General features: G+C 50.2%; 1 long non-coding RNA gene across 3 annotated transcripts in view; it reads left to right on the plus strand.

Annotated features, from left to right (window-relative positions):
• LOC101680403 overlaps nucleotides 1-21565 on the plus strand; it is a 71109-nt gene that overhangs the window by 34123 nt on the left and 15421 nt on the right. For 2 of the 3 annotated variants that reach the window (XR_001181031.2, XR_006603556.1), the window contains exons 2-4: nucleotides 3369-3469; nucleotides 4617-4769; nucleotides 7809-8283. This is a non-coding gene — a long non-coding RNA (uncharacterized LOC101680403). Of the gene's footprint in view, nucleotides 1-3368; nucleotides 3470-4616; nucleotides 4770-7808; nucleotides 9001-21565 lie in introns of those variants that run through there. The other variant, XR_001181032.2, reaches the window with a different exon arrangement.

The raw sequence follows: 21565 nt of genomic DNA on the forward strand, positions 1-21565 counted from the left end.
GGGGGGTGGTCAGATCTATGTTCTAGGATTACTGCAGAAGGCAATCAATCAGTCTGGAGGGAGGCCAGGGAGTGAGGGGGATGACCAAGGAGAACCCTGTTAGAGTCTCTTCCGGTCGCTGGTCTCAGGTGCCTTGAGAGGCAGGTGGGCAGGGAGTGTTGCAGTGGAGGAGTTGGGTGTCAGGACCCATAGTCTGGGGAGTTCTGGAGCTGCTGCTGACAGGTGTCCCTGCTCCTCCTGGGTCCCGTCTGCTGAGGGGAGGGGACCCAGGGAAGGAGGCCCAGAGCTTGGAAAATCCTGGCTGATTATGTAAAATAAAAGCCAGAGGATGTGGTTTGGGTTGTCCCTGAAAAAGAGCTCTATTTATATGTGGAAGGATATTTTCAGATGGGGCTTCGTGTGAAGACAGGAGGCTGTTCTTTGCAGGAACTGCCCATTAAAGGCGTGGCACATCAGCACGGGGGGGTGGTGGGGGGACAAGGTCATGGTCACAGCTGTAGTCCTGCCCGGGGCCTCCAGTCCCCATCCACGCTGTGCCTTCCCCAGATGCGATTTAACAGTGTGTGAAGCACTCCTCTTTCAGGAGGTGACAGGAGGAGCAATTAATTCCTGTTTGCAACATGCCCAGAGGTCCCCAGGTGAAAGCCCTGTGTATACAGCTGGGTTTTCTCCATGAGGACCGAGCCTCGGTCTTTAGAGTCACACTCACGCATGATTGCTAAGCGGATAGACTAGGTCCATGATTTCAAATTTGGATTCTCAGAGGATACTTACTTCCTTTCAGTTTCTTTTCCTTCTTCTTTAAAAATATTAGTTAGGAAACACTTTTATTATTTTATTATTATTATTATTATTTTTAAAACATTTATTTATTTATTTGACAGACAGAGATCACAAGTAGGCAGAGAGGGAGGCAGAGAGAGAGAGAGAGAGGAGGAAGCAGGCTCCCTGCTGACTGGAAAGCCCAATGCAGGGCTTGATCCCAGGTCCCTGGGATCATGACCTGAGCCGAAGGCAGAGGCTTTAACCCACTGAGCCACCCAGGCTCCCCTAGAAAACATTAAAAAAAATATGGAGCTGTCTGGAGAATGTGGAGCTGAACAGCCATGTACCCCCAACCAGAATGGTTAATTAATTTTAATTAAATTTAATTAATTGTATTAATTGAATATAATTAATTTTTAAGCATTTGAAAATATTTTTATTTAACAATGTCTCATGAGTTACATGTGGCTTTAAAACTTTGTTTTTTAACATTTTTTTAAAAGATTTTTTTTTATTTATTTGAGAGAGAGAGAGAGCACAAGCAGGGGGTGCAGGACAGGGAGAGAGAGAGAAGCAGACTCCCCATGGAGCAAGGAGCCCGATGGGGGGCTCAATCTCAGGACCCCAGGACCATGACTTGAGCCGAAGGCAGACGCTTCACCGCCTGAGCCACCCACATGACCCAAAAGTTTTTTAAAATAAAGGAAAGAAAATATTTGTATGCCCCCCCCCCCCCATCCTGCTGCTTACCTTCCTGTAGCCGCCGAGGTGTCATGGATATGTGCCTAACTGTCATGGATATGTGCCTACGTGCAGCCACAGGTGGCTGCTGCTACCCCTGCGTACAACAGAACAGAAGGACATGGGTGCACAGAGCATAGAGTCTGGGGTCAGGTGGACCTCGCCACCTCTGGGCTGGGTCTTCTGGCCTCCGAGCCTCAGTTTCCCCACTATAATCTGACGTTGGTTAGTCTACTTCACTGTTGCCATTGGAGATAAGGCTAAAAGGGTTGGGTCAATAAAGGAATTGGTATGATTCAACCATTTTTCACCCTTTTGGAAAAGGGTGGAAAGCCCTTTGAGAGCAGGGCACCTACCCCAGCCTGTATTAAATACCCTCTGTATTGTTGACAATGCCTCCTGGCTCACTGTAGAAGCTAAGTAGTTGTTCTGGAAAGATCGAAATGCCCGAGCCCCACTCCCACCTCAGTGCAGACCGATGCAAGGGCCAGCACACCTGGGGCGGCAAGGGGACAGTTGAGCCAAGGACACTCACCAGGCTCTCCAGCCTCTCTTTGAGCCGCATAGTAACCCAGTGTCGCAGGGAGGGAGGGGCGTGGAACCACTTTAGTGCCCTCTATGCTCTTAAATCTCGGATGTGACGTGGCTGATGATTTGGGGGCATTTTTGCAATGTTGTGCCCTCATTCCACTACTAAATGCTCAGTTTGCAGTTCCCCCCCCCTCCCCCACCTCCCGAACAACCCACCATGATTGGGACGTCTGTCTCTGGCAGAACATGGGAAATACTGGACACAGAACACGGGGACACAGAGGACCCAGGACGCAGACACAGGCAGGAAGGGGACAGCAGGGGGCGCCAAACCCGCACACTTGTGGTGGAAGACGGAGCCTGGCTGAGCCTCAGGGGCTCAGACTGTTCCTCACTCTCTTTCTGGGGATCTGGTCGTTTCCGCAGTCACAGTTGGATTCCCAGCTCATGGTTAGACAGACCAACCCCACTCCCTCCTTCTGGAAGCCGATACCAAAAGCTGCCCTGAGGTGGTTGGGGTTCCTGGGCGGGCTGAGGTCAGGGCCCTGCGGCCAGGCAGTGCAGCGTGGAATTCAGCAGGGCATGTTTCCTTCTGGGCCCGTGGCCGTGGCCAGGGAGAGTCTAGTCCGGCCTGGAGGTCTTCGGGGCTCGGGTGGTCTCTGACTCAGCCATGAGGGCAGCCATGCTTGGCCTCCCTCTGGAAGGGTTTGCTCTGTGGCGGGCCATGAAAGCCACAGAGTCTCAGGAAGCACAGGGTCCAGATGGGGCCCCCGGGCCAGCTCTGAGCACTCGGAGCAGTGGCTCCCACGGCAGTGGGAGTGCGGAGTGTGGACGCCAGCAGCTGTGTGCTCGTTCATGTGTAATTTCATATGCACGTTACGGTGCCAGTACGTTATGCTCGTTATGAGGAATGCATAAAAATTCAGAAAACACAAGGTGAAGATGACGTGAACTGTACTTTCAGATGTCTTGTTAATTGCAACAGTTTCATTACTGTCGTCAGCTAATATCTGAGGCGCCGCTGATGCTCAGATTCAGTTTCTCATTCCCAACACCGGATGTAAAGATTCATTTCAGATAGTCTTGATAATTTGGACACTTTCCGGGTGACGTGTGAAATCTGATTATATTATCGCTGTTTCTCCGACGATGTGGCTGACTGAGCGCCCACCACGACTGCTTTTCTTGTTCACTTTGTCTTACCTTATTATATAACCTATGGTTCACTTTTAGAAAAAATTTTCAGTCTTTTGCCCATTTTTTGGGTGGTTAATTTAGTGAACATCTAGATCTGCTCTGTAATTTCATTTACAAAGGCTCATCTGTTGTAGGTCACACTGTGTGGAGGGAGAGCCCAGGGAAGAAGTCACCACTGTCACCTGAGGTCCGATCCCTCAACGCCTCAACAATGGATTGCTGATGCATGCACCAGGTGAAGGCACTGCCTGTAGCAAATATTAAGAGAGCTTGATTTATTTTGTGTCTGATTATATAAAAATAACTGCAGGTTTCCCCCAATATCAGAAAGTGGAGTGTGAAAACTTCCGGAAGCTGAAATGGCACAGAGAAGAAGCAATTAGCATCAATTTACAGGGAAAATTTTTTTTTTTTAGCATTCCCAGACCTGAAAAATAACCTGTGTTAGGCTTTTCTGACACATCTGGCTGATGGACGCACAAAACAAATTGATGCTCAGAGACGCAGTCCACAGCTCTGGTGGCCTGATGCTGAGTGTGGGTCCTGGGGAAGGACCTGGGGGCCCCCTCTCACTGCTCTGGGTGCTGCCCCTGTAGCAGCTCACTGCAAAAGGGATGCCGAACACGATTTACATTCTTACTTTTTTCATAAAGGTGAAAATCCTCTTTGGATGTCTTTTAGTTAGCAAGAACAGGTACTAATGGAGGTCCTCTGCAACAGCAAAGCGGCTTATAGTGAACTTCTAAAAAGCAGGGAGATACCTGCATATGGAAACTTTAGTATTTTCCTCCTTCGCCCTCTGGATCAACTCTTGCTGCCCCCCAGATCGAGAGGTCACAAACATAGACATACGATGCAGGCACTTTGGGTTGGCACACCAAGCCCTTCATGGTCCAACCTTGCTTTATCTCTCCAGCTTCATATTCAGTTATAAACCCTACCACCCTGTGGCCACATCCATGGTTCCTTCTACAAGATGGTGCCCTTCAAGGGCACCCGTGGCATCCTCTTCACTGCTGCTTTTCAGAGCTCAGCTCAGTGCCACAGATGGCAAATTCTTACCTCACAGCCACGGTGCCACCAGGAAGAGTCCTGGGCTTTCTGCCTTTAGGGTTGGGTGGGTGCAAGCCCTCCCCCCACCCCAGAGAGTGGGGCCTCCCGGCCCTGTCTCCACAGCTGTCCCTGGGCACGTGGATGGCAGCATGGTCCTGTGCAGCAGAAGCTGATGGGCTGTGTGGCACCTGCCACAGACAGAGCATGGTTGCACCGACCGGGGACCTTGCGGCCCGCTTGCCTACCCTCTGCCACCGCCATACGTCCTTGCTGGTTCTGTCTCTCCACAGTGCTATGATGACATGTCTTCTCCTCGCGGGGCCGTCCAGGGCCCCCTCTGTGTTTTTTAGGAGACACGGCTGTGCAACACGATGACTCTCTCCACTCCCCCGGCCTGGCTTGTTTCTACGGCAGAAGTCCATGTGGGGTCCAGAGCTGCTGCACCTGCCGACTGTGATGGACAGATGTGGGGCAGGCATCATGTATGTGCATCTCAGTGACTTCCCTCAGTCCTCATAGCTCTCTTAAGCTGACGGAGTTTTATCCCCACAGACCCTAAGGACCCCAAAGACCCGAGCTCCTGGGGAGGAATACCTGGTTCTCAGGGTGTTAGCCTATGGGGGTGTGCGGGGGCCCACAGGCTGGGAGCTTATTAGCTGAGTTGTCCCATAAACTAGGGTGCATGGAGTTGGACCCTGAGCTTCTATGAAGCTGGGGTGGGGCTCTTGTCAGCCCCCCGAGGATTTACTCATCTCCCTGGGTTGGCATTTGGTAGCTCAGCGGCTAGGGCACGTCTCTCTGATGGGAGGTGTGTTCTTGGTTTTTTGTTTTGGAGCAAATGTTTGCAAGGGAGAAATCCTGGCACCCCAGTGAAGCAGACTTGACTACTTGCGGTGGGGCCGCTGGTGGCTTGGGAAGGGCTGAGGGACTACAGAGCTCTCATCGCAGGCTGCTGGGCATGATGATGGCCCTCTGTCATCACCTGTAAGCTGGAGGGAGGTGTGCACCTGTGATGGAAGCAAACGCATTTGCCCTCGAGGAGGCTGCCATGGCCACCTGTGCCCTCCCAGAGGTGGCCGGCGACTGCCGTGCCCTCTACAGCTGGGAGGTCTGTGCTGCACAATGCCCAGTGGCTTTCCCAGCCCTCTGGCTGCAGTGAGTACTTTAACAAACATTTATGGATAAGGCTGCACAAGGGACCTGGTGCCTGTCCCTGGACCCAGTCTGTCTCATGCAATTGCTGTGGTAACTGGGCGACCCAGGCAGGGTGAGAGAACGAGCCTCATTTCACCCGGAGGGAACACCCTGCCCAGGGCCAAGTGAGTGGGAGAGGGAGGGCTAGAAGCCAGCCCGCTGTCCCACACACGCTTGGGTGGAAGCCTGCAGACTTGGAGGATGTGCACCATTGCTGACATTGATCACTTGCTCTTGCTTGTGACTTACACAGAGAAAGCAGAACAACCTTGTGCGTGTCAGTGGTATCGTCCTCACCGATCCGAGAATGCTGCTCATGTCTTTACTGCAAGTAATAAGGACTAAGGGAGGCTTAGTTTTTATTCAGAGTCTCTGAGTTTATGACACTGAGAGGGCATTTTGACTCCCTGATAGGATGTGGCCCACAAGAACACTGCAAGGCAGACGACAAGCCCCAGAAAGGTAAATTTCATATCGACTAGAGATGGAGGAGGCCTAGCACAGGGACTAAGATGGGCAAATGGGTGATTTGCAACCAGGCACTGTCGCCGAGAAGAGCAGTGGGCTAGTCAGAGCCCAGCCACAAGGGTTCACCAGACACACTCGGCTTGAGGCAGGCCGAGAAGCTAGCAGGGTAGGAAGTACCTCTTGGAGGCCCGTTAGCAGCTAGGGTTGGGGGCGGGTGACCTGATTATGACTGACACCTGTCCAGGAGGGAGCTCCCCACAAAGGCCTGAGGTCCTGGCTCTTCTAGATATTCCCTGGCACTGTTGTCCTGCTCTCCCTCAGGCACTCGAGCGGGGGCCCTCACCACAGGAGCAGGGGCACGGAATAGCATGATCCACAGCCGCCCCGGCGGGCAAATTCCATTTTTGGAAAGATGCCTGGTAGAAAATAGAGGGCTGTGCTGGGTTACATGCAGATCCTTCTCTCAAAGTCTCACTGTACTTCATCGTGCCCCTTTCTTCATTCCTTCTTTGCTGTCCCTCCCATGAAACAACAGGTGTTTTGTTGCGGGGTGTGTGTGACTGTCACTTCTCCTCTTGGGGCAGAGAGTGGGGGCTTGTGGTGTGTATGGAGATGGGTCAGGGCTTCTGGTTCTTTCTCAGCCTCTGTGCTGCCTTAATTCCCGACGTGAGGCTCAGGTCAGGGTTAACCCCGAAGTACCTCTAATTGTGATGCATCCGCTCCAGAGGAAGGGGTTCGATGTTTCTGGACTCATTTGATTTCTGCCATATTTCCCCACATAAGTCATCCATAGCTGAATTATGCTGGGTTTTGCTTTCATTACTGTGTCATTTCTAGTTCATTGTAACAAATATGAACTACATCTTGCTGGTTGTTTTAGCTTGGATTGTGTGTTGGTGGCAAGTTGACCTGAGAATGCAACTGCTTAGGGACTCCCCACTTGCCTCTCACTGGAGCTGGAGGAACAGTGGATCACAGCCCTGGCTGCACATTCGAACCACCTGGGAACTTTTAGAAAACCCTGGGCCAAGGCCTGGGCTTGACCTTCAAAGGTTCTTATTTAACTGGTCTGGAGTGGACGCAGGTGGTTCTGATGTGTTGTGAGAGTTAAAACCATGCAGTTTTTTGGGCTCCCTGCTCGGCGGGGAGCCTGCTTCCTCCTTTCTCTCTCTCTGCCTGCCTCTGTGCCTATTTGTGATCTGTCAAACAAATAAATAAAATTAAAAAAAAAAAACCCATGCAGTTTTTAGGGGCCTCTGGGTTGGTTAAGCATCTGCCTTTGGCTCAGGTCATGATCCCAGGGTTGTGGGATCAAGTCCGGTATTGGGCTCCTTGCTCAGTGGAAAGCCTGCGTCTCCCTCTGCCCCTCTCCCACTTGTGCATCCTCTCACTCGCACATGCATGGGCTCTCTCTCTCTCAAATAAATAAGATCTTAAAAAAAACCAACAACAACCAAACAACAAAAAACCAAAAACCCACACCATTTTCAGAGCATCTATAAGACCCAGCTCAGGCTGCTTCTCCCTAGAGAAGCTTCTCTGACACCCTCTGCCCACAAGCCTCTTCTCGGCACACAGCTGTGCCCCCGGCCCCATGTGCCTTGTTCCTAGTGCTGGCCTCCCGTGTTATGATTTTACAGCAGCTATAATCTAGCTGCTGTAAAAGCTTCCCAAGTTCAGGAACCAGGTGTATGTTTAATTTCTGTACTCCCTGAATACTTAGCATATTTCTGGGCACTAAGCACTAATGTTGGTTGAGTGGGTGAATGAACTGACCAAGAAGTCACAGTGGTCCATTTGCAGGTCGGGCAGTCCCATAATCCTACTTCTGGATCCGTTCTGATGGTGTCTTTTTTCAGGACTCTTCCCAGGACAAACGCGCAGTCTTATGTATGTCATGGAGACGTTTGTCCCTGGAGTCTTGAGATCGGAGTTGAGAAGCATGACTTCTTGAAGAATCTGGAGGGAGCAGAAGTGAGATTTGGAGTCCTGCGCTCTCATCATGAAGAGACTTCCAGGAGTTCCTCGGCCTCCCTGGGTGTTCTCCAGGTCACACGGCTCCTGGGTCCGGCCCAGCAACATGTCCTCTGTCTTAGCCATGACGCGTGCATGTGGCTTCTCTCAGGATTCCCCGAAGCCTGCTGTGAGAGCTCAGGACAGATTCCCATGTGGAATATGGGGTGTAGGCCAAACTACTTGGAACACTGAGCTCTTCTCCAAAAGCACTTAGTTTTCAGTGGGAAGCTGCCAGGGTGCCTTGTTCAAAACGGGCTTGGACCTTGCGGGATCGTTCCAACGATTGTTCTCAAAGAGCCTTCTTAGGACCGTGTGAAGGTAAAGTGCATGCATGGAGGGACCTTGTCTTGCTCATTTTGCTCATCTCCGAGGGGCTTCCAGCAGTGCCTGGCTGGGGGGCGGGAGACATTTAGAGCCTTAGGTTGGTTGCTGAGCTTCTTAGCACTGTCCCAGCTGTCCTGCAACGGGCAGCGCTCTAAGCCGGCAAGCGCGCCCCAGATGGTCCAGACACTGTCATTTCTGGTGACAGGGCTGGTTCTACCCAGTGGAGGCTGGGAGGCTTGTGGGTAAACTGCGAGCCAAAAGGCCACCAACCTTCCTCCTTACCCTTCAGTAGATGCCCAAACTGGAGAGACGATATTAGGTTGCCCCAAGGTCAGCTTCCGGGGCGAAATCAGCCAAGATGCTTGGCAGCTTTCCAGCTTCTGTATAGTATTCCCAGGTCAGTAGCAGGTGCCAGCCCTACCAAGCGACTGCACAGCAATGTCACACGCTTGACTCGGGCCTCCCCACCCAGACCTCACTCAGGCTTCAGCCTGGTCATCACGCCCTCCGCCCACCGCAGCTTGGGTCATATTTGCTCTAAGATGTTGCTTTTACCAGGAATGATGGTACAGCCTCAAGGTCTGTTGCTGCAATTTCAGTGAGGCCGTGGGGACGGTCATTTAAGTCCAGAGCTGCACTATCCCTATGACTGCCGCAAGCCAGCGTACAGCAGTGGAAATGGAAAGGAATTAAAATGAAATGCAATTAAAATTCAGTTTTGCATTCATACTAGGCCACAGCTCAAGTGCTCATGGGACTCAAGTAGTCACACATGGCTAGTGACGCCCCTTCTGGCCGGCACAGAATGGAAGATGTGCGTCACAGTGGGAAGTTCTATTGGGTATCGCTAGTCTTGAGTGCCCAGAGCCCAGGGCTGCGCGCCCAGCTGATGAGCGGCAAGCTGTCTTCCCAGGGGTGCTCAGACTCAGTGGCACCTGTCACAGCTCCTCTGCACCATGACTAGGAGAACTTTTCCCACCGTCGCTGGGAAAGGAGGGGAACAGTGTCTCTGCTCCTACACTTGTTAATGCAGAGTCACAGGGCATCCCTACTTGTTACAAGGTTGCATTAGGTGGAACCACATGAAATTGCCTTGTTTGTAGGTTAGAATGGGTTGAATGGCATCAATTTTGTAAGGCTCAACTTCATATAAGAGGAAGGGGAAAGAGTGACAGAGATTCAGGGCCAGGAGGAGCATCTGTGGCTTTTTCCTCTTTTAGTCCTGTCTTTGAATGCCATGGGTTGATGAGAGAGAGTTTGATCTCAGCAAAGGGTGGTTGACTGACAGCCTGTTTGTTCCTTATGTGCCACTGCTGCATGAGGAGAATTGCCTGTGTGTCCGTGGAGTGTAGTGGAATAGTTTGGATGTGTATAGCTCTAAGACAGTCTGCTTTGTGCAGATGGTTATCCTAACCAGCAGCCAAGGGATGGCCATCCTGAAGCTGGGTCAGTAGCTCTAGGACATTAGGGCTCTGGTTTGGCATTTCTGCTCTTCTCCTGGCCTTCCCCTCTCAGTTCACAAGGTGGCTGCAACAGCTCTAGCCATCACGTCCCCGTACAACTGTGCCCAGAGGCAGGTGCTGGGAGTGGGCCAGGATAGCACGTGGGCTCTCTGTACAAACCCTCTTACTTTCAGAGAGGAAAATCTTTCCCCAAGCCATATGTTACAGCAGATTTTCTCTCTCACTTATTGACCAGAGCTTGTTATGATCCCATCCATGAAATAATATGTTAAAAGAGAATATGTTTATTAATTTTGATGTGGTGATTTATGCCCTGACACCAGGCACATTGCCAAGCAAACAAAATTGAGATTCCACCAGCTGGGAAGAAGAGGTAGCAGGAATGGACCCGGGGTGGGCAAGTCATAGCATTCCCCACAAGTTATTAACACATTTCCAGTTCGTCAATGACTTCGTTTGCACCTGCCCCACAACCACTCTGCCTCTTTCAGGGATGCACGCAGCTTTCCTTTGGGTGTGGAGGGTGGTGGGCGAGGATTCTGCCCCCATCATTCTAAGCGTGGGAACGTGATCCAGGCCAGGTGGTGGGGTTCAGTGTCAAGACTTCTGTCTGAGTTTTGGGAAGAGACGTGTTTGCCTTACCATGGGGTGTCTTAGAATGTAGCATGCCAGCCGGACTGACTGCTGGCTGTCTGACGAATAAATCAGTGAAGCTAACATGGAGGAGAGGGAAATGGAAGGTGGTGAGAGACGGGTCCAGATGAAATTGCTGGACAGACTTCTGCCTGGACCCTTCGGTTACATGACCTGGTTAGACCACCCTCCATGATTTGCTGTGTTCTGTTGCATCTGTAAGCTCATCTGAGCCATGGAAGATTCCTGCTGGGAGTTAGTGTCTAGCAGTGACTTCCTGCTGGAAGTTCCCAGTGAGTTTCTATGAAAAAGAGATTAACTTTTTTCAGTTTGTCTATTTGGGAGAGAAAAAGAAGAAACATCTGTCATTGGTTAAAAAAAGGCCCTTTCTGCCGTTGGTAGCTGAGATCCAGGTAACGCTGTGCTTTGTAGGACAGGAAGCAGCGAGTTTTCTGTCCTGCAATGAAGGTCATTATGGAAGAAGCAGGAAGACCAGAAACAGAGCAGAAGATAAGACAGACCAACGAAGGAGCCACGGCCACTCGTCCTCTTGGCCATCAAAGACTGTACTGCAGAGTGAAGAGCTGTAGGACCCAAGATGCCATAGCCCATGTAACACACAAACACCTTATGTCTGGAACTCCTGTAACTAAACAAGAGAAGATAACCAGTCCCATAGCAAAGCGGACATTTCACAAGAGGGGATATGCAAATCAACATGGAAAGATGCTCAGCCTCACTTGTCATCAGGAAAACACGATGGTGGCAGTAGGAGACCTCAGTACATCTTCCACCAGAATCCCTTTGGGGAGAAACCGAGGCCTTGCCCCTGGAGCACATGCTGGAGCAGTCTGCTCGTGGGACATGAGCAGGGACTTAGCAGAACAGAGCAGTATTTCCTGAGAAGAGTTGAATGTGCGCGTATCTAAGCAATTCCACTCCTGGGTACATGTGTGGTTTTAGCGATGTTGTTTGTGACAGTCCCACACTGGAAAGACTAAATGTCCATCAACAGTACACTGTGCAAAACACTATACACCAATGAACAGAAGCCAACTATTACTACGTTCAACAGGAATGGAGCTCACAGGTCCAAGGTGAGTGCAAGAAGCTTGACAGAAAAGGATACATACTGTAAAGTTCCACTTATATACAAAACAAGGCCAAACTAATGTAGGCTGAATGGAGCCCTTGGGCAGAAGGGAGGGTGGTGACGGAGAGGATCCTGGTGTCGTTTCTTGGCCTGGCGATGGTGACACTGGTGTGCAAACTTTGTGATTTTCACGGGGCTGCAAGGCGTGTGATTTCTATACTTCGCTGTCTGTCAACAACATTTTGAGAACCCTCTGGTGGCTCGTGGACTGTGGAAGAGAGATCTGGGGTGAGAGTGCAAATCACAGGTCCATGAACAGAACTCTCAGCCTGAGCTGCGGGCGGGAGGCAGGTCTATTCCCAATTTCACTGCTGGGCAGCAGGTATGGGGGGGAGGCTGGCAAGCTGAGGGGAGGGCAGAGCCCTCAGGCTGTTGCTAGGAGATGGAACTCCCAGGCCAGAGCTTGCAGTAAGGACAACTTCTCTTGCTTTGGTTAATATCCCATGAAATGACTAAATGCAAATGGGCTGACAGAGTACTAAGTATGAGGCTTCTGAGGGGTTCTTTTTCCAGAGAAATCTGAGCTCAGCTAGCAGAGCCTGTGCTGGGCAGCCCCTTGATGCCCAAACCTGCCCCACCTAGAGAGGGTCACTAATGGATCCTCCCTGGACGTGGAAATGGACAAGGGGCAAAGGGACGCACATGGAGAGGGAAGCAGGGCTGTGGGCTGGAGAGGAACCTCATTGCCTGCTGGAGCACGCATCCTTGGCATTCTCGTCCAGTGGGGCAGGATTTGGCAAAGGACTGCTGATCATCTATGCTGTTCCCCTGCTCATTGCCAAATGGGAAATGCTACTGCATTATCCCGTTTTCTCTCCACTCTGGTACACGCGAGTGCTTGTACGTGTCGGGAATATTGAACTCTGTCAAACTCTCAGGTGCAGCCAGCCCTTACTGAGGGGAATCTGTGTGACCCAGGGACTCTGGTCTTGGAGTTGGACACAAACAGAGGATGTAATTTTAGGTTGTTTGGAGAGGGAGTGATTTAGTTTGGGCATGTATGTGGCATAGTTACAGGGATTTTGCTGAGATTGTATGAATGGAAAGCCATATGTAAGGAGATTGCAGGAGGCCACGGGGTGGATTATGGCGTGCCTTTTATCGTTGCCTTTGGATGCCAATTTCCTGTTCTCATGGTGCTCATGCTCTGATTTTCTTTTGGAGAACTGTCTTCCATGTGCTTTGTTCCCTTCCCTGGCCACGGTGGTAGATTCAAGGGTAGGCACCAGATGCAGACCAGTTCCCCAGCTATGAGATTCCATTTCTGAGCCTTTGAGAATTCCCCCCAGGAGGAGAGAGTGGTTGGGGTGCTGGGACATAAGCCTGAAGTGGCACCTTGGGAGGCATCTGCTCAAACATAGCCGGGCAAGTTGGAAACAGGGCAGGAGACGGAGAGACCAGGTTTGATGTCCTTGTCAATGCTCAGATTACATGTCCGAGTACAGATGATTACACATCTGTACTTCTTAGTGGCATGAGTCCAAGGACCAAATATTTTGGGGTACTTGGTGGCTCATTTAAGCATCTGACTCGGTTTCAGCTGAGGTCATGATCTCGGGGTTGTGAGATCCAGCCCTGTGTCAGGTTCCGTGCTGGGTATGAAGTCTACTTGGGATTCTCTCTCTCTCTGTCTCTCTCAATCTCTCTACCCCTCTTCCCCTTCCTACCCTGCCCTAGCTTGTGCTCTCTCTCTAAAAAACAAAAAATAAAAACCAACCAAACAAAAACCCCTTTTATTTTGCTTGAGGCCACGTGAGTCAGGTTCCTGAAACTTGTGGCTGAGAAGCTTGTGCTCACGTTCAGCTATGAGAAATGCATAATCATGACCATGAGCTTCGGGCACATTTGACGTGCAATAGCTCTCTTTCAGTAAATGAGAGGACAGCAGCCTTTCCTGAAACACCCGATGGTCAGAACTTCACATAGTAAAGGGAAGGCCTCATCAAATGCATGCTTTTGTTTGACTTCCAAAGCCCAAGAGGACTTGTCTCACTGCACATTGTCTGGTCCCGTTACCCCCTGCCCCCCTGAGGATGGATGTCCCACCCTTGATGGCCAGTGTGTCCTCACAAACCTGGAGCTGAGTCCGTGCATGGTGCATACACATCACGGAGATGGCAGCACGTTCTGCTCTGCACGCACACATGTCAGCAGCACGTTCCCGCCATGGAGGAGGGGTGAAGGTAGTGGCTTGGCTGCCATCAGCATTAGATAGATCTAGGTTGGCATGGCATATTGGAAGACTAGAAGACCAATGGTGTTTGGGGGGGTGGGGTTTTGGGGCCACAGATCCAGGCTGAGGAATGGGGGGTAAAAATGTGGGATTGAGTAAAAGGATGGTTCCTAGGTGGGAGGTGCTAGAAGGTGAGTCCAAGATGTACCAGAACAGGAGCAGAATCACCAGAAACTGGCAAGGCACAGGAGATGGGGGACAGTGGGGAGCCCTGCCATATCCGGGGGTGGGAGTTGTGCTGCTCCAGACCGTTTGAAGGGTCTGCCTGAGCTCCAGGCTGCCACTGAGGTGTGGTCAGGTGCCTGGGGCCATGGAGAGACAGACTGGGGGCACAGCACTTCCCATTGCCATGGTTACCTCTGCTCTCCTGTTCTCTCATGAGTGCTTGTGTTTTATCGTCCCACCAAATTGGCGCTGGGTACAGTGTAGACCAAAGTGGGTACTCATAAAGCCTGATGAGCTTGCAAGCTGGCTGTGTGCATGTCGATGCTGCCCCTGGGGCAGGAGCCTGGAAGGAGGCGACACGAGTCAGCGCGGACCTGCCCTGGGATATGTACCTGTGGTGGCAGTGGCCAGGAGGGGCTTGGCCCTGCTGTTCCCGTAAGTCCCGGTGGCACTTACTCCCTGTCATCTGTTCCAGGAGTTGTGCAAGCCCCTGATACGACTCCCTAATCCTGACAGAAAGAAAGTACCATTTCTTCCAGGAGGAGACTTGGCTGTCCTGGTGTCACAAGAGCATCTGCGAAACGGCTGTTGGGTACAACTGTGGACTCTGCCTGATGGCTATCACGGAGGCAGCAAGCCCCGGGAGAGGGGACGATTCTGCTGAGACAGGGGTGGACACAGGAGAGCCTGGTGGGCACCTTGCTAGTAGCCACTCGGGCCAGAGCACTACTTTTAGGAACGCTTTTCCTGCAGGCCTGTGACGGTGTGTTAGTGGGAATTTCATGTCAAGTGATTCCTGAAAAGACTTTTAAAGTCATAGAAAATTGACCTTGATATAATGTTAAGCAATGAAAACAGGTCATAACACATAGAGTTTATAAAAAATTATATGTATGGATATATGTGTGCACACACATGTCTACACACTTATCTGTATCTACATGGATATCACGCAAAGCACATTCACATACACACACACATACAAATGCACACCCCCCACATATACACAGATGCACACATACCACATATGCATGCGCACACCACACATTCACACACACGTACCACACACACACACTGTGCGCATGTGTGCACATGTACACACACCACACTGTATATTCATGCACACACATACATGTACACCCATGCACATAACACATGCACGCACACACATCACATATGCACAATGCACACACACCACACATTCATGCACACACGCATGTGCACGAACCACCCACACGCACACATGTACTCACACAGGTACACATATACACACATGCACACACATGTACACACACATCACACATGCACACACGGCTAACAGGAAATGCCCCGTGTAAATAATGGTTTCCTTTATGTCATAGAATTATAGGTGATTTGGATCTTGCTCTTTTGTATTTCCAAATGTTCCATAATGATTACGTATTATATTTCGACTTGATTACATATTTTATGAGCAGAATATGGAGACAAAAATTGTTTTTAAAAAAGAACCAGCTGAAACCTAGAAATAGTACTAATGTATTTGATGTTGTCACATGTGGGTCACGTCCCAAATACCCTGCATCTTAGAGACTGCCCACATAGTTCATGGTCACCCGGGATGCCAGCAGGTGGCTTGGAGACGAGGTTTGGAGAATTCTGAGGTTCTTTGCTCCCTCCTGAGAGCCCTTGTCCCTGGGTCCCAGGGAGACAGACTGCTGCTGTCTCTTGCCTGGTGGTGTGCATGCCTGGTGCGGGCGGGAGATGGGAACTGCAGGGCAGTGGTCCGGGGAAACAACTCCAGGCAGCCCCCCAACTCCTGCCCAGATGGGAGAGCACGAGGGGTCTGGAGAATCCCATCCTTTTGAATGTTGCTCACCGGTGTGTTTTATTTCAAAGTTTTGTTCTTACTTGGCTTGTTTTAATGCTGAGATCCGATGGTCACCGATGATCGTCGCTTGCTGGCACAGAGAAACCCAGTGTTTCCACGTTGACACATCAGTCTGTGTCAACTTGCCGGTGTTTATATATTAGCATTTTTACAAGAAAGTAAGAATGCAGAAGAAAGAATGGCAGAGGAACCCAATTTAGCTATGAACAGAAGAGGGATGCATAATTATTGTTCCATTGTATCAGGCCAGGGACTTGCAAGAAGGCCAGAGAGCTATCAACGTGCCCGATATTTGCAAGAAGAAATGGTTGTTTCCACCCTGAGTGATTAGAAGGACCTTGGGCCTCGTCCAGGTTCACACAGGACCTCTGTGGACTTCGCTGCCGTGCAAGGGGAAGGTTGGACATGGTGAAGGACACTTGCTGGAAGAGGACAGAGGGGACTCCACAGCCCAGGAGGGAGGAGCAGAGAGGCAAGATGACCTCCCAGTGCCCATCCAAGGAGTGCTCTGTGTGTGTGCAGAGAAGGGACTCCATGGTGGAGAAGAAAGTGTCCTTTTAACTCTGTAGTTATGCCTACTCTGCACAAAGTAAGCCCCCCCCTTTTTTTTCTGATAAAGACCCTACCTTCATGCCCTTCCAGATGTGATGGGCTTTATGAGGACTTAGAGGTGGAGTCCTGAATTTCTACATGCTAATGTGGGCGTGGGACTGAGACTCTTTTAGCCAGAGCAGCCTGCAGACCCACGGAGGGGAGCCAGCCTGGCGATGCCGGGCACCTGTGTGTCCACAGAAAGCAGTCCCTCTGCTGGGGCCCCTCGGCTTGTCTGGAGCTCCGGCAGTTTCTGCCAAGCCCATCCTCAGCAGTCATCCACAACCCGGAGTGAGGTCATTCAGGGAGGAAGGTGGGGCACAGGGGAGGTGCCAGGCACAATCCGGTCCCATGAATGATCATTTACACATCGTTTTACTTAGTTGCCGAAGTTTCTACCTATGCCTCTGTTCCCGAGCACTACTGTTATTCAGTCCGATGTAAGGATTCACAAGGTCACTGTTACCAGTGTTAACGAGTGTGTGTTACAGGTGTTAAAGCCTATGAATCCGCTTCACATTCAGCATCTCACCTAACACTGCCAGCCCCTGAAGCAGGGGTTGTTATCCACACTTCACAGACAAGCAGAGCAGGGCCGGGAGGGTGGGACACACTGAACACCACACAGCCCTTCAGCTGCAATTTTGACCTCCCGGCAACCTGGCATAGGTCCCCGGGGGGCCCTTCACCTGCTGCTCTCTCCCTCTGGGCAAACACGTTCTCCTCTGTATACCTGGAGGGGGCAGGCCTCTGGCTTCCATTTCCTTCTTCTTACGAAGATGATTTTCAGAGAGCAGGGAGGAAGACTGAGGGTAGCAGGAGTGGAGGTGGAGAGCACCCCCCTCGCAGGCACACCAGTTTCCCCATTAGTTTAATAAGCGCTTACTAAATGTCTACTCTATGCCAAGCTCTGATCTAGTCGTGGGGGTACAGTGGGGAATAAGGTGGGGGTGGATCCCGCCCTCGTGCATCCTGGGGCCTCGCAGGGAAGACGGGAATGAAATGTCACTCTCTGCTCTACTGAATGTTGGGGAAGAGATGTGCCACGCTCCCTCAGGCGGCATGGGGTCCAAAACAGGAAGACCCACTCCCGGGGAATCTGTTAGGGCTTTGTAGAGAGAGTGGATATTAGCCAAGCTCCAGGTGGAATATGGTACTTTGGAAGAACTGAAAGTCCAGTCCAGCTGAGGGATTAAAGAGAGGAGTGTAGACCTGAAGGTGGGTTCGGACCAGTTTGTAAAGGCCAAGTGAGAACTTTGGTTTTTATCCTGAAAGTAACGAGAAACAGTTGGAGGATTTTTAGCAGGAGTGTGACATTGATCCGAATAAAAATTTCCAAGTATTCTTTTAGCCACACTGAGGAGAATACACATGTGAGGTTTGGATGGGGACATGATCAGATGACTGAGGGGCAGCAGGGAGAGGGTTTGGCGTAAATGAAACCAAAAGAGCGGTTAAAGCCCACTGGGGGAGAAGGAGTTCATTCCCTCCACAAATGCCTGTTGCCCACTGTGTGCCAAAGGTACTTGGGCAGCAGAATCAAAAAGGCAAAGAAACCCGCTCCTGGGGCCTATAAGGGAAAGTGGGGGAGGGTGTCACACAACCAAGAGTAGACACAAGATGAGAACGTGTGCTTTTAAGGTATGTTTCAGGAAGGCTGAGTGGACGAGGGTATTGGGGTTGGGACCACATGGACATGAACAGTGTCTCCTGTAGAAGCAGTGGCCAGGGCCCTGGGTGAGCACCTCTGAGTGGGGAACATGCAGACAGAGGCTCTGTGGCTGCAGCTGGAGGGAAGCTCAGACAGAACAGAAGAGATCTGAGCACAGAGCATCTGGGACAGCTGTAAGGGCTTCGGATCTTCCTCGGAAATGGGAACTGATGGAAGATCCAAGGAGGAGTGACATAGCGTGACAAGTTAGAAGGGTCCCCCTGCCTGCTGTGCTGGGAGTGGGCAGGCAGTTGTCTGGGAGAGAGGCGACAGAGCCTCTTACCTGGGTGGTGGCAGCAGAGGTGGGGTGAGACTTGGACTCTGGGCCTGATGTCTAGCCTGGAGCCCAAAGTCAACAGGCAGTGTTTATAGAGTTATGGCTTGCTAAATTAAATGGACTGGAATCCACCTGTCCTGGTCACAGAGGCAGAGAAGAGAAGTATTTGTGTTTTTAAAACCTCTCAAATGACCTGGTTTTGGAGACAAAACTAACATACTTGAGCCAGTAATAATAGGAGGAACAGGAATACCACCACCAAATTGTACCTGTTGTATGCCGAGCGCCCTGCCGGAGACTTCACAGGTACTCAGAGCACTGTTTCGCGGTTTTAGGGGACTCAGTCGAACATCTAATGTGATCATTGCAAACACCTTGGGCACTGAGTGCCATTATTCTCAAGTACAGAGGAGAGAGTTGAGGCTCAGGAAGATACGTAGATCATAAGTGGTGGAAGCACAGGGAATAATTAAGGACTATGCGGTATTATTGCATAGTGAATATGATCCTAGCCTATCCAGGGGAGCTTTACGTGGGCTGGAATCATCCAGGGAACTTCAAGGACTTGACTTAGGTTCCGAGCAAAGGTTAGATCTCACCAATTTCCAGATAGAAGAGTAGAGAAGAGGACATTCCAAATGGAGGGAGATGCTCTTGCAAAGTCACAGAGTTGGGATAGAGATTAAAGTATTAGGGGAGAAATGGGCCCTCATCTGCCCTCACCAAGGGGTTCACCTGCTGTTTGCTTCCTGTGCCCTAGCAAATATCCGAGCTGGGTGGCTTAACACCACAGAAATTCTCTCCTGGTTCTGGAGGTAGAAGTCCAAAGTCAAGGTGTTGGCAGGGCCACACGGGCTCCAGGGGAGAACCTGTCTGATGCCTTCCTCTGAGCGCTGGGTGTTGCCAACTGTCCCGGGCGTGTCTCCTCACGTGCAGGCATCTTTTTGTCGGGTGTGTTCTGCGGTGTCTGATCTGACTCTTCTTTTCTGATAAGGACACCAGTCAGATGGGATTAGGGCCCACCCTAATTCAGTATGACTTCCGCTTAACTCTATCCCACCTGGAGAGATCCCATTTCCTAACAAGGTGCCATTCCCAGGTATACCGGCTAAGCCGATAGTAGGAGGTTCATTATTACTCGTTGAATGAATAAACAGACGAGTGACATGGGATTCGATCTGAGGTGTGGGCACAGTTAAACCGGGTGACCGAGGATCTCACGTGCCCATGGAGGAGTCAGGATGGTTTGTCTCTGCGGGGGGGGGGGGTAGGGCTCATTAACTGAAATGCTGAATTGATTTGATGAGGCCAGGCAGTAGAGAGTTATAGCTTAGAGTTGGAGATTTAAGAATTTTAGATCTTCAATCTGTCTAGAGATGTCACCAGATTTTATCCCTTGATTCTATATTAAAAAAAAAAAACGACTATTAAAAATACCAGTTGCCAGCTTGGAATACCCAAGTAACAAGTCTCTGCGGTCTCAGACCAGAGATGAGTTTTCCTGCATGGAAGTCTTTAGAAGCAGTAGTGGACTCAAAAGAGCAGACCTGACTAATCTTCGACAAAGCAGGAAAGAATGTCCAATGGAAAAAAGACAGCCTCTTCAATAAATGGTGTTGGGAAAATTGGACAGCCACATGCAGAAAAATGAAATTGGACCATTTCCTTACACCACACATGAAAATAGACTCAAAATGGAGGAAGGACCTCAATGTGAGAAAGGAATCCATCAAAATCCTTGAGGAGAACACAGGCAGCAACCTCTTTGACCTCAGCTGCAGCAACATCTTCCTAGGAACATCGCCAAAGGCAAGGGAAGCAGAAAATGAACTATTGGGATTTCATCAAGATCAAAAGCTTTTGCACAGCAAAGGAAACAGTTAACAAAATCAAAAGATGGAATGGGAGAAGATATTTGCAAACGACATATCAGATAAAGGACTAGTGTCCAAAATCTATAAAGAACTTAGCAAACTCAACACCCAAAGAACAAATAATCCCATCAAGAAATGGGCAGAGGACATGAACAGACATTTCTGCAAAGAAGACATCCAGATGGCCAAGAGACACATGAAAAAGTGCTCCATATCACTTGGCATCAGGGAAATACAGATCAAAACCACAATGAGATATCTCCTCACACCAGTCAGAATGGCTAAAATCAACAAGTCAGGAAATGACAGATGCTGGTGAGGATGCGGAGAAAGGGGAACCCTCCTACACTGTTGGTGGGAATGCAAGCTGGTGCAACCACTCTGGAAAACAGCATGGAGGTTCCTCAAAATGTTGAAAATAGAACTGCCCTATGACCCAGCAATTGCACTACTGGGTATTTACCCTAAAGATACAAACGTAGTGATCCAAAGGGGCACGTGCACCCGAATTTTTATAGCAGCAATGTCCACAATAGCCAAACTATGGAAAGTACCTAGATGTCCATCAACAGATGAATGGATCAAGAAGATGTGGTATATATACACAATGGAATACTATGCAGCCATCAAAAGAAATGAAATCTTGCCATTTGCGACAACATGGATGGAACTAGAGCGTATCATGCTTAGCGAAATAAGTCAAGCAGAGAAAGACAACTATCATATGATCTCCCTGATATGAGGAAGTGGTGATGCAACATGGGGGCTTAAGTAGGTAGGAGAAGAATCAATGAAACAAGATGGGATTGGGAGGAGCGCCTGGGTGGCTCAGTGGTTTAAGCCACTGCCTTCGGCTTGGGTCATGATCTCAGGTTCCTGGGATCGAGTCCCACATCGGGCTCTCTGCTCAGCAGGGAGCCTGCTTCCCTATCTCTCTCTCTCTGGTTGCCTCTCCATCTACTTGTGATTTCTCTCTGTCAAATAAATAAATAAATAAATAAAGCTTAAAAAAAAAAAAAAAGATGGGATTGGGAGGGAGACAAACCATAAGTGACTCTTAATCTCACAAAACAAACTGAGGGGTGCTGGGGGGAGGGGTGTTGGGAGAAGGGGGGTGGGGTTATGGACATTGGGGAGGATATGTGCTTTGGTGAGTGCTGTGAAGTGTGTAAACCTGGCGATTCACAGACCTGTACCCCTGGGGATAAAAATATATGTTTATAAAAAATTAAAAAAAATTAAGCTAAAAAAAAAAAAAGAGCAGACCTGGAATAGGCCAGCGTTAAGAGCAGCATGAGTGTGGTGT

Source organism: Mustela putorius, unplaced genomic scaffold (assembly GCF_011764305.1).
Source record: "Mustela putorius furo isolate JIRA1106 unplaced genomic scaffold, ASM1176430v1.1 tig00003942_pilon_pilon_pilon, whole genome shotgun sequence".
Taxonomy (NCBI): Eukaryota; Metazoa; Chordata; class Mammalia; order Carnivora; family Mustelidae; genus Mustela; species Mustela putorius.